The 9,279-nt window shown below is 39.4% G+C and overlaps 1 protein-coding gene across 3 annotated transcripts in view; it reads right to left on the reverse strand.

Annotated features, from left to right (window-relative positions):
* Positions 1–9,279, reverse strand: part of RNF43 (ring finger protein 43) — a 62,909-nt gene that overhangs the window by 44,893 nt on the left and 8,737 nt on the right. Inside the window, exon 1 of one of the 3 annotated variants that reach the window (XM_007449059.1) lies at positions 2,628–2,709. The exons of the other annotated variants lie outside the window; for them this stretch is intronic. The gene's annotated coding sequence lies outside the window, so the exon portion shown is untranslated. Of the gene's footprint in view, positions 1–2,627; positions 2,710–9,279 lie in introns of those variants that run through there. 3 annotated transcript variants of the gene reach the window in all.

Here is a 9,279-nt window from a genome sequence, read left to right on the forward strand (position 1 = left end):
AAAAAAAAAAAAAAAAAAAAAAAAAAAAAGCAAGAGCTCAAGTCTAATTACTATTAATAACAATACTACCTTACATTTGCAATTTTCAAAGACAGTTCTCATACATTATTTCATTTCAGGTAGGCAGACTATTTATTACTATTATCCCCATTTTACTCATGAGGACACAGACTCAAAGAGGTTAAGCAATTTTCCTTAAGCTCACAAAGCTAAGAGGGATGAGAGCTGAGACTGAAACACAGGACTACTGAGAGCTCTTCTCACCGTAGGATGCTGCCACTCATTTTAGAATGCATTTTGTGCCTTATTATCATATCATCATATGTGGATACTGTACAGAGAGCACTATTTGGCGGGCATATTATCTTCAATTACCTGACTGGTGATAAAAATTACGTGCTTAGGCCAGAAGGCCTCCAGCTATACATAAAGTTAGAAGATAATGAAGTAACTCTACCCTAAGGGAACCCAAGAAACACTCTGATAATTCAAAAGGAGAAAAGTCCTCATCAAGGAAGTTAGATTGCTTCCACAACAGCTGCCTAATCAGAGAGCATTCAACTGGTAGCCCATAGGGTAACTTACATTTCTGGGAAAAGGAAAAAGAAGGAGGAACAATGGTGGCTTCTCACTCCTGGAAACGCTGCCTGGTGTTCTGACCTCAGAGATATGCTCCTGATCTCCTTTAGGTAGATCATACTCTCCTTCATGCCTACTAGGTGCATAACTGCACAGGACAATTTCCAAATAATAAAATACCAAGTGATTCATCATCATTAATAGAGTCTCACAAAAATCTTGAAAACCAAGTGGACCAGAAAGTTTCATCTCCCCCATTTGATAAATAGTAAAATAATCATTGAATGTGATGCAAAAGACTACCTTTGAAGTCAATGGGAGGGTTTCCCTGGTGGCACAGCGGTTAAGAATCCGCCTGCCAACGCAGGCGACACGGGTTTGAGCCCTGGTCTGGGAAGATCTCACATGTCGCAGAGCAACTAAGCCCGTGTGCCACAGCTACTGAGCCTGCGCTCTAGGGCCCGCGAGCCACAACTACTGAGCCTGCATGCCACAACTACTGAAGCCCGTGCGCCTAGAGCCCGCACTCTGCAACAAAAGAAGCCACTGCAATGAGAAGTCCATGCACCACAACGAAGAGTAGGCCCCGCTCACCGCAACCAGAGAAAGCCCGTGTGCAGCAACAAAGACCCAAGGCAGCCAAAAATAAATAAATAAATTTATAAATTAAAAAAGAAAAGTCAATGGGAGAACTATAGTACTAGTACTGAACTAGTACTGAACTGGGACATCCAAGTCCCAGTTTGGGTTGTATGCACCCACCGTTCGGGTGCCAACTACTATAGTTTCAGGGTAGAGGTTGGCAACAGGAGAAAATCAGATCTTCTGGCAGCACTTACGAGGCAGGTGCAGCCATAAAGAACTTGACTTTGGATTCCATTGTCTCTGCCAGGACAGGTGGTTTGGTGGAAGTATGGAATCCTGCCAGACAGGCTCCAATTCAAAATTCCCTTTAGAAAACAAAACAATAAAAATGGAAGCAAAATGCCAAATCCTGTCCCATACCTTGAAGATTGTTATTGCTTGAAAAACTAGGGCATTTTCTATAATAACGTTAATTTGGTTCAAGCATACACCAACTCAGGAGAAAGGAGATGACTAGAATGAAAGGTCAGTTTCAGGTTGTGCTCTTCCCTTATAGTTCAAGTCCCTATTTAATTCCCGTATATAAGTTAAAGGGACACGCTTACATTTCAGTGAATTTTCTCCATGCACTCTTAGTGTTTAAAAAACCTGAAAATTACAATCTAATATTTGCATAGGAGTAGCACAGGCAAGTTAGTACTACTGAGTGGAATAAAACACGTTGGCAAATCCTGCCTACCCCACACAATCCTGACTTACTTTCCTAGTACTATAAACAAGTGCACTTAAAAAGTTTTGTGAGCATCGGCAGTTGATGAGTCCATCAAAGAGACTGTATTTCTCTAAAAAAAACTATAGCATGTTAGTTCAGAACGCAGTAAAATATAAAGGATTGTTTCTGGTGGCAAGGACAGAGAACTGACATTTTTACCAGGTTTGTCTTCAGGACAAGCCTTTGTGATTGATGATGTAGGCTCCTAACCGCAAGGACACCACAAGAAGGCTACGAGGAAGAGTACTCAGAGAATCCTTGCGGGGGCACTGTAGCTGCCACTATTGAAACTGAGCATTTTTGGTGTTCCTGGAATTGTATTTCCAGCCACTACTTTGTGGTTGCTATGAAGGGATAGAAAGAGATTGTAAGTCTTCTAGAGCACATACTCTTTTCTGTTCACAGCCACAGAGCCAAGATCAAAATAACAAGAATGTTCGTTGCCCAGGGCATAATTCTGCCTAAATCTGCCCTATCCATCACTTTATTTTTCCTAATTCTTGTTCTTGCTGTTGTTAATCTGCCCTAGGAAGGAAAGTTAGATAATGTATAAATGGATTCCAGAAAAACTTGAAAAAAAATTCATGGATTCAGAGAAGGATATTTAAGAAGGAGCCATAATCTGAGAACAAGGCCCTATAAATGTCCCGAAGTGCAAGAACCAAAATATCAAGTGAATCATTGTTCTTACCCAGAAAATAATTTTTTAAAGTTACAGTCTTAATTCTCCCTAACTGATAAATTCTTCCTATTCAGGCCCCAGAGATAAGACTATGAAGCTGGTACTTAACACAGGTTGTGCCTTTTTACGCCTGACTCAACCAAACAGTTTAAATCCAGAAGTAAGTTCCTCCTTCATCTACCTGCCAAGACCTGAGTTCAGGCCCTCAGGGTGCTGAGGGTTTCCTTTGTGGGAGAAAATGACACCAACAGCACCTCGGAGACAGTAGGGAATGCAGGGAATGTGACTCCCAACATAGGTTACATATTATCAACTGCCCTGGGAGAAGCCCCAAATTCCCAAGAGTTGAAGTACTGAAGGTTAAAAAAGAGGTTTTTTGTTTGTTTCAATAGATTTTGATGTTCCCTAATATCAGGTTTTAAAAGGGTAGGTGGAGTACGGGTACCTCTTCCCTTGGTAAGAACCTCAAGAACCAAACATAACAGGAGTTAAGTCCAGATAGAGCTGCTCAACTCATTTGTATCTTACTGGGGTATATGCAACCAAGGAAAAATAGAGACTTGGTTATATTAGGCTCTCTCCCAGCTCTGAAATGAGTATATTCTTTGGGGGACTTGCTAATGTTGCAAGTTTGCATTCAAAATAAATTCTAGGCACTCACATAATCCCCCAGTCTCCTCCAAACTTTCTTTGATGTCCAACAACTAAGGACAAGGATCTTTGATTATAAAACAATTCCTTTGGTTGGAAGAAAATTCTTTGCAGGGCGTGAACAGCAGGAGAAAGAAAAGATTTTTCTGAAGTGCAAACTAGTTGGAAACCCCCTGGGGAAAGAATCTGATTCCCAGTCTTTGAGAGGAATGGGCCTGCCTGTACAAGCTGCCTCTGCTGCAGGCCTCTAAGAAGGCGCTTTTGTGTCTACTGTATGGCCCTCAGCAACAGCACGGCAGCCCTTCTCTTTTTTTTGCCAGCGGAAGTTTTCCAACTCTGGGGATACACAATGCAGAAAGTCACGGTTTAATAACAAGGCACAGTTACTAATCAGATGGCCCCATTTCCACTCCTCCCAGATGCCTCCAGATGCTTACTTACTGAAGCTCCAACCCTCAACTCCACACATGAACACCCATCAGCTTTTCTGAAATCTTATTTCTAATGTAACCATTCAACTTACTTCTAATAATTCAACTTTACAAATTATTTTAGGATCAGATTTATCATCCTCCTTCTACTACTACAGCTCTAGGTTACCTCTGGCTTCTTCAAGCCTTTCCAAAGGTTCAGATTCACTTAGATGTAGGTTCGTGATTGAAGTCAGTGTGGTTTGGTCACTGGGACAGCCTTCATGAAGGATTTGGAATAAGGGTCCTCAATCTACTACACATATTTTAAAATATAAAAGTCCAGAGAAAAAGTCCTTTTTGTGTGTGTTAACCGAATGTAAACATAGTACAGGACCAAAGGACTAGAAGTGCAACTGAGTCTGGTGCTTAGTTTTCCTACTAATTTGTTGTGTGACTTTAAGGAATTTGGTCAGATTTTTTGTACCACCTACCAAATCAATTTTATCTCAGGGAAAAGAAATAAATAAGCAAGTTACACGTCCCTTTTGTATAATAAATCTATTTCTGAAATAAGTATAACCTCTAAATGTCTACAGCTGGAAAGGAACTTAAAGATCCTTTACTTACCCCACCAACCCTACCCCAACAGATGAAAGGTTAAGTGACTTGCTTTTACCTTTTAAATGGTCATGAGGCACCTATGGGCTTTTCATATATCCAAAGGGAGACAACTAAATTTCAAATAATGTCCAATGACAATAAAAATATATGACGTATACCATACAGTTTACTAACTTCACAGCAGGTAATAATCTAATGTTTTTGTCATAGCAGACAGGTATATTCTTCTTGAGTTGGTCTCTATAGCCCTCATATTATACATAACCAACCCAAGAGAATGGGAATCACAGATAATAATGACTAAAGTCAATAATAATAATAAAAATCTTGGTACTGAAATAAGTTTTCTAAGTAGAGATGATATTCAAATACTTTTCACCTTCTACATAGTCCTAGTGTTTATTTCTTCCTTTATGCAGTTTACAAAGAATTAAAACGAGCCAGTTAGATTATCAATTCAAACAGAACTCCCAATGTGTTCAATTCTGTTTAAAGCTAAATTTTCTGCTTTGATTTTACTACAACTTAACAGAAACTTCTCGTACATTTTAGAAAGTCAGTTTGCAATTTGAAAAGAAAGCCACGGTGTTTAGTTATTTGGACTTCTACAGAAAATGCTACTGATGAGTATTATACATACAGGAACATTTTTACAGGCGATATTATAACCTATACTTAACTGATAAAAGTGAAAATTAGAAGGTATGACTGTTTGGGTTGTAGTTGTCCTCCAGATTTAAGCTCCTTGAAGTTGCCTGGGTTAAAATTTTACGGGTTTTGTTTATTTTTTCTTCAGTCATAGGGGACCTTGAGACAGAATCACCACAGTCATTTGAATGACTCCTGAGAAAATGAAAATTGGCACTCTAATGCATTTATGCCTGCACTTCTTGTTTGGCATTCATCACATACTGATTTCCGCTGGCGAAGGTATATCTCCTCAGTTGGACTGGGCTAGGGTGCTGTTCTCTGTATTCCCACAGGACCTGCCACAGCGTTTGGTACACAGTAGGAGACCCACAGCATAAGACATGGAGAGACTCCAGTGCACCCCCAATCTCGGTAAGTTTCCTGGCCTAGACTTTATAAAGAGCCTCTGTTGCTTTGAGGAGACAATCCAGGACAGAAGGCCACCTGGTGCAGTGAGTCTATGGCGTAAATTACTTTACGCATATGCACCATGTAAAGTAATGCTAAATTGCAGCAAGGTATTTTTTTGTTTGTTCCTTTGTTTTAAAGTATGCCTTCTAGTTGACTAGGGATCAAAGAGGAAAGAGACCCTACGGCATTCCATATCTTCTTAATGGAATGTTCAGGGGGAGAATCTCTGCCAACATCTTCTTTTTAATCTTCCTGCAATGACCCAAAAAAGTTGAAAATAAATAAATAAGGTTTGCTAAAAATGCTGGCCAGTAAGATACGGTAGTAGATTGGCAGTTCTTTGACTGGCAAACCACTAATCTCTCTGGGTTTTCTTCTCCATCTGTAAAATGAAATGATTGGATTAGGTGTTTTTCCTAGCTTGAAACTTGATGATTGCATTTTACAAACGGAATAGCCTGTGCCTCTGCCCTCCCACCCAAAACTGCATTTTACCCCAGGTATGGAAAACTGAAGAGGACCTAATTCCAGTGAAAGGACAATAAAGTCCTTCACAAAATTAAAAAGAACTTGGCCGCAAGATTCTTAGAGGCAGATAACCAGTATGCTTCTAAGTAGAAGATATAAAAGTGAAAGAACATGAAACTTGAACCATGTAAAAGATTTCTTTTGAAGAGTGGATAATTCATAAGACTGTAGGAAATAGTTTAGGCGATAAAAGAATGGAAATCTGTAATCATTTTTTAGGAAATAGCAAGATCAGTAGGCATAAAACATAAGGCCTTCAGTCTCATCCAAATTATTCTACAGAAATAACAAGAGCAAGAGTGTTTCTCAATGATCATAAATTTATATACGCACAATAGTACCCTTCTGATATAATAGCATGCACAAAATTGATAGGTACATGATAACTGAATATGCTATTTAAAATTACAGTAGTATATGGTTGATTTCCATCATAACAGAAGTACTCTAAATTTTTAAAAAACAAACAGGGGTCTTGAAGATAGTTAGGCCGCCACCTTGAACAAGGACCACTGCTTTAGATTTAGGGATCAGAGTATCTAAATAATCTAATTATTATCCAGGAAAAATGTGATACATTGTGTTTACAATTTTAAAAACCCTAATTTAAATCACTTTGATTATTTTGGTGTTTTTGAATATGCAATTTAAACACAGACTCTAATATATTAAAAAGTATCAAACAAAACAAAATGAACTGTAATGTTTAAAACCCAGATAAAAATAAGAGTATGTAAAGTAGCTTATCTGTTATTTAAAAACAAACAAGCAAGAAACAATAAACTTTTTAAAAGAGATTCAAAGTTTTCCATTATAGCACATAGAAATTGAAGGGCCCAAGGATTCCTACACCTTAGGAAAAGCAATGGAGTCTAAAGGACAGAAGACAAACTGATGGAAAGTAACGAAAGTTAGCTCATTTTACAGCCTCTGTTCTCTGACTTCAGTAACCAAATAAACACATAAAGCCACAATTGTTCTACTTATGTCAAAACAAATTAGGAAAATATCTTTTATTCTTGGGGGCCTTTCAGTGAAACCACCATGATGAAGGGCTGTAAGCATTTCTTGAGTTGATGCAGTTTCACCTAATATTTGGAGAGCACAATCCCTTTACTACACTATATATAAGCAGATCTTTGTCAGATACCAATTTTTATATCTAAGGTCATCTTAGGTCAGGCTAACCTTCTTATAATTGCACTGTAATACTGTTGTCTGTTTGACTTCCAGTAATGTACACAAATACTTTTTAAATTAAGTAAACTGAGGGTAAATTAGTTTTGAGAATTTGGTTTCATTTCTTGAAATAATTGGGATTATTCTAGGATAACAGCTCTTAATCTGGAGTCCTTAGATTACTACATGTGTCTCAGAGATTCTCTCAACTCACTGAGATTTTATGCAAAATTGTACATTAAGTACATATGGTCAATAACGTTCAGCACATTCTCAAAGGGGCCAGTGACCACCCCCCCACACATCCCACCAAATAGTTTAGGGGAAAAAAGAATGGAAAAAAAAAGATTGAAAACCACTGTGTTAGGGTATCTCAAAATTAGAATTGGGAATCACAGGCCTAAGGACTAAGAAGGTGGGGTCCTTTGGATACATGCTAACATCTTATAATCACAGATTTTAAATCAGTACTCCAATCCATTTTTCTTGGAAAATCAGAATTTTCTTTGTTTCGTTTTTTAACATCTTTATCGGAGTATAATTGCTTTACAATGGTGTGTTAGTTTCTGCTGTATAACAAAGTGAATCAGCTATACATATACATATATCCCCATATCTCCTCCCTCTTGCATCTCCCTCCCACCCTCCCTATCGCACCCCTCTAGGTGGTCACAAAGCACCGAGCTGATCTCCCTGTGCTATGTGGCTGCTTCCCACTAGCTATCTGTTTTACATTTTGGTAGTGTATATATGTCAGTGCCACTCTCTCACTTCATCCCAGCTTACCCTTCCCCATCCCTGTGTCCTCAAGTCCATTCTCTACATCTACGTTTTTAGAATTTTCTAAAAAGTAGGGGTTGGGCTAGTTATTAAACTAAATAAGTGCTGGGTAAAGGAGCTCCTCAAACATACTGATTATAGCCATATTTACAATTTGAAAATGACAATCAACGAGACACTATGCTGTCAGTAAGTCAGAGAAATAAAGGAATACAGCATGCTCTATCAAACCCAAAGCCCTCAAAATAACTGACTTCACAATATACTTTAAAAAAATGTGATAAGATATAAATAAATCTGCTTCATCCTAGAGTTATGTCCAACCTATCACAGCCACTCAGCACCACCATAACGTCCCTTATATTCATTCTATAAATATTTGCTGAGTACCTACTGTGTCAAAGGCACTATCTAAGTAATACTAAAGCCCTAGTCCCAGAAAGCTCTGAACTAAAGAGACAAAATCCCTGCTTTCACAGAGCTCATAGTCTACTGAGGGGAGGCCGACAACTATAAAAGTATGTCACATGGCAGTAAGTTTATAAAGAAAAATAAAGCAGGGAAGGAGAATATGAGCCCTAGGGGGAATAGGAAGAGTCCTTCGGAATTGGAATGGTCTAGGAAGGCCTCACTGAGAAGGTATATTTGACACGGGGTTGACATTTGAGACTGAGAGAAGAAAATACCCAGGGTATAAGTGGGACTAGTAAGTGGAAAGGCCCTGAGGTGGTAACAGTCTTGGTTTAACTGAAGGACAACAAGGAGGTCAGGGTGACTGGAGTAGAGTGAGGGGAGAGGAGGTAAAAGGTGCAGGTGCCAGGCCAGAGCCTGAAGGGCCTTATAGGTCACTGTAAAGACCCTGGCTTGTTCTCTAACAATTCTCAAAAGGACAATTAATGCAGGTCAGAGAGTTAGCTCAGAGGGCTTTCTGAGACATAAAGCTGGCAAACTCCTTCACCAGTAGCTTTTAAACTGAATTGTCAAACTGGGCAACATCGGTCCAAATAGAGGATATCTCAGCCATTGACAATATTTTAGCTTTTGAGGATTTCCCTGAGAAATCCACATCCTTGGATAACTTAAAAAGTGGATTACTAGTCTATCTCCTGCAAAGCACACTGGGTCCATCTCTATGCAACTTTCTTCTAAGATAATTAACTTGCTTTCTCTCTCCCATTAAGTTTCCTTTTCTATAAAATGGAGTAGGGGCTTCCCTGGTGGCGCAGTGGTTGAGAGTCTGCCTGCCGATGCAGGGGACACAGGTTCGTGCCCCGGTCCGGGAAGATCCCACATGCCGCGGAGCGGCTGGGCCCGTGAGCCATGGCCGCTGAGCCTGCGCGTCCGGAGCCTGTACTCCGCAACAGGAGAGGCCACAGCAGTGAGAGGCC

Source organism: Lipotes vexillifer, unplaced genomic scaffold, assembly GCF_000442215.2.
Source record: "Lipotes vexillifer unplaced genomic scaffold, Lipotes_vexillifer_v1.1 scaffold433, whole genome shotgun sequence".
NCBI lineage: Eukaryota > Metazoa > Chordata > Mammalia > Artiodactyla > Lipotidae > Lipotes > Lipotes vexillifer.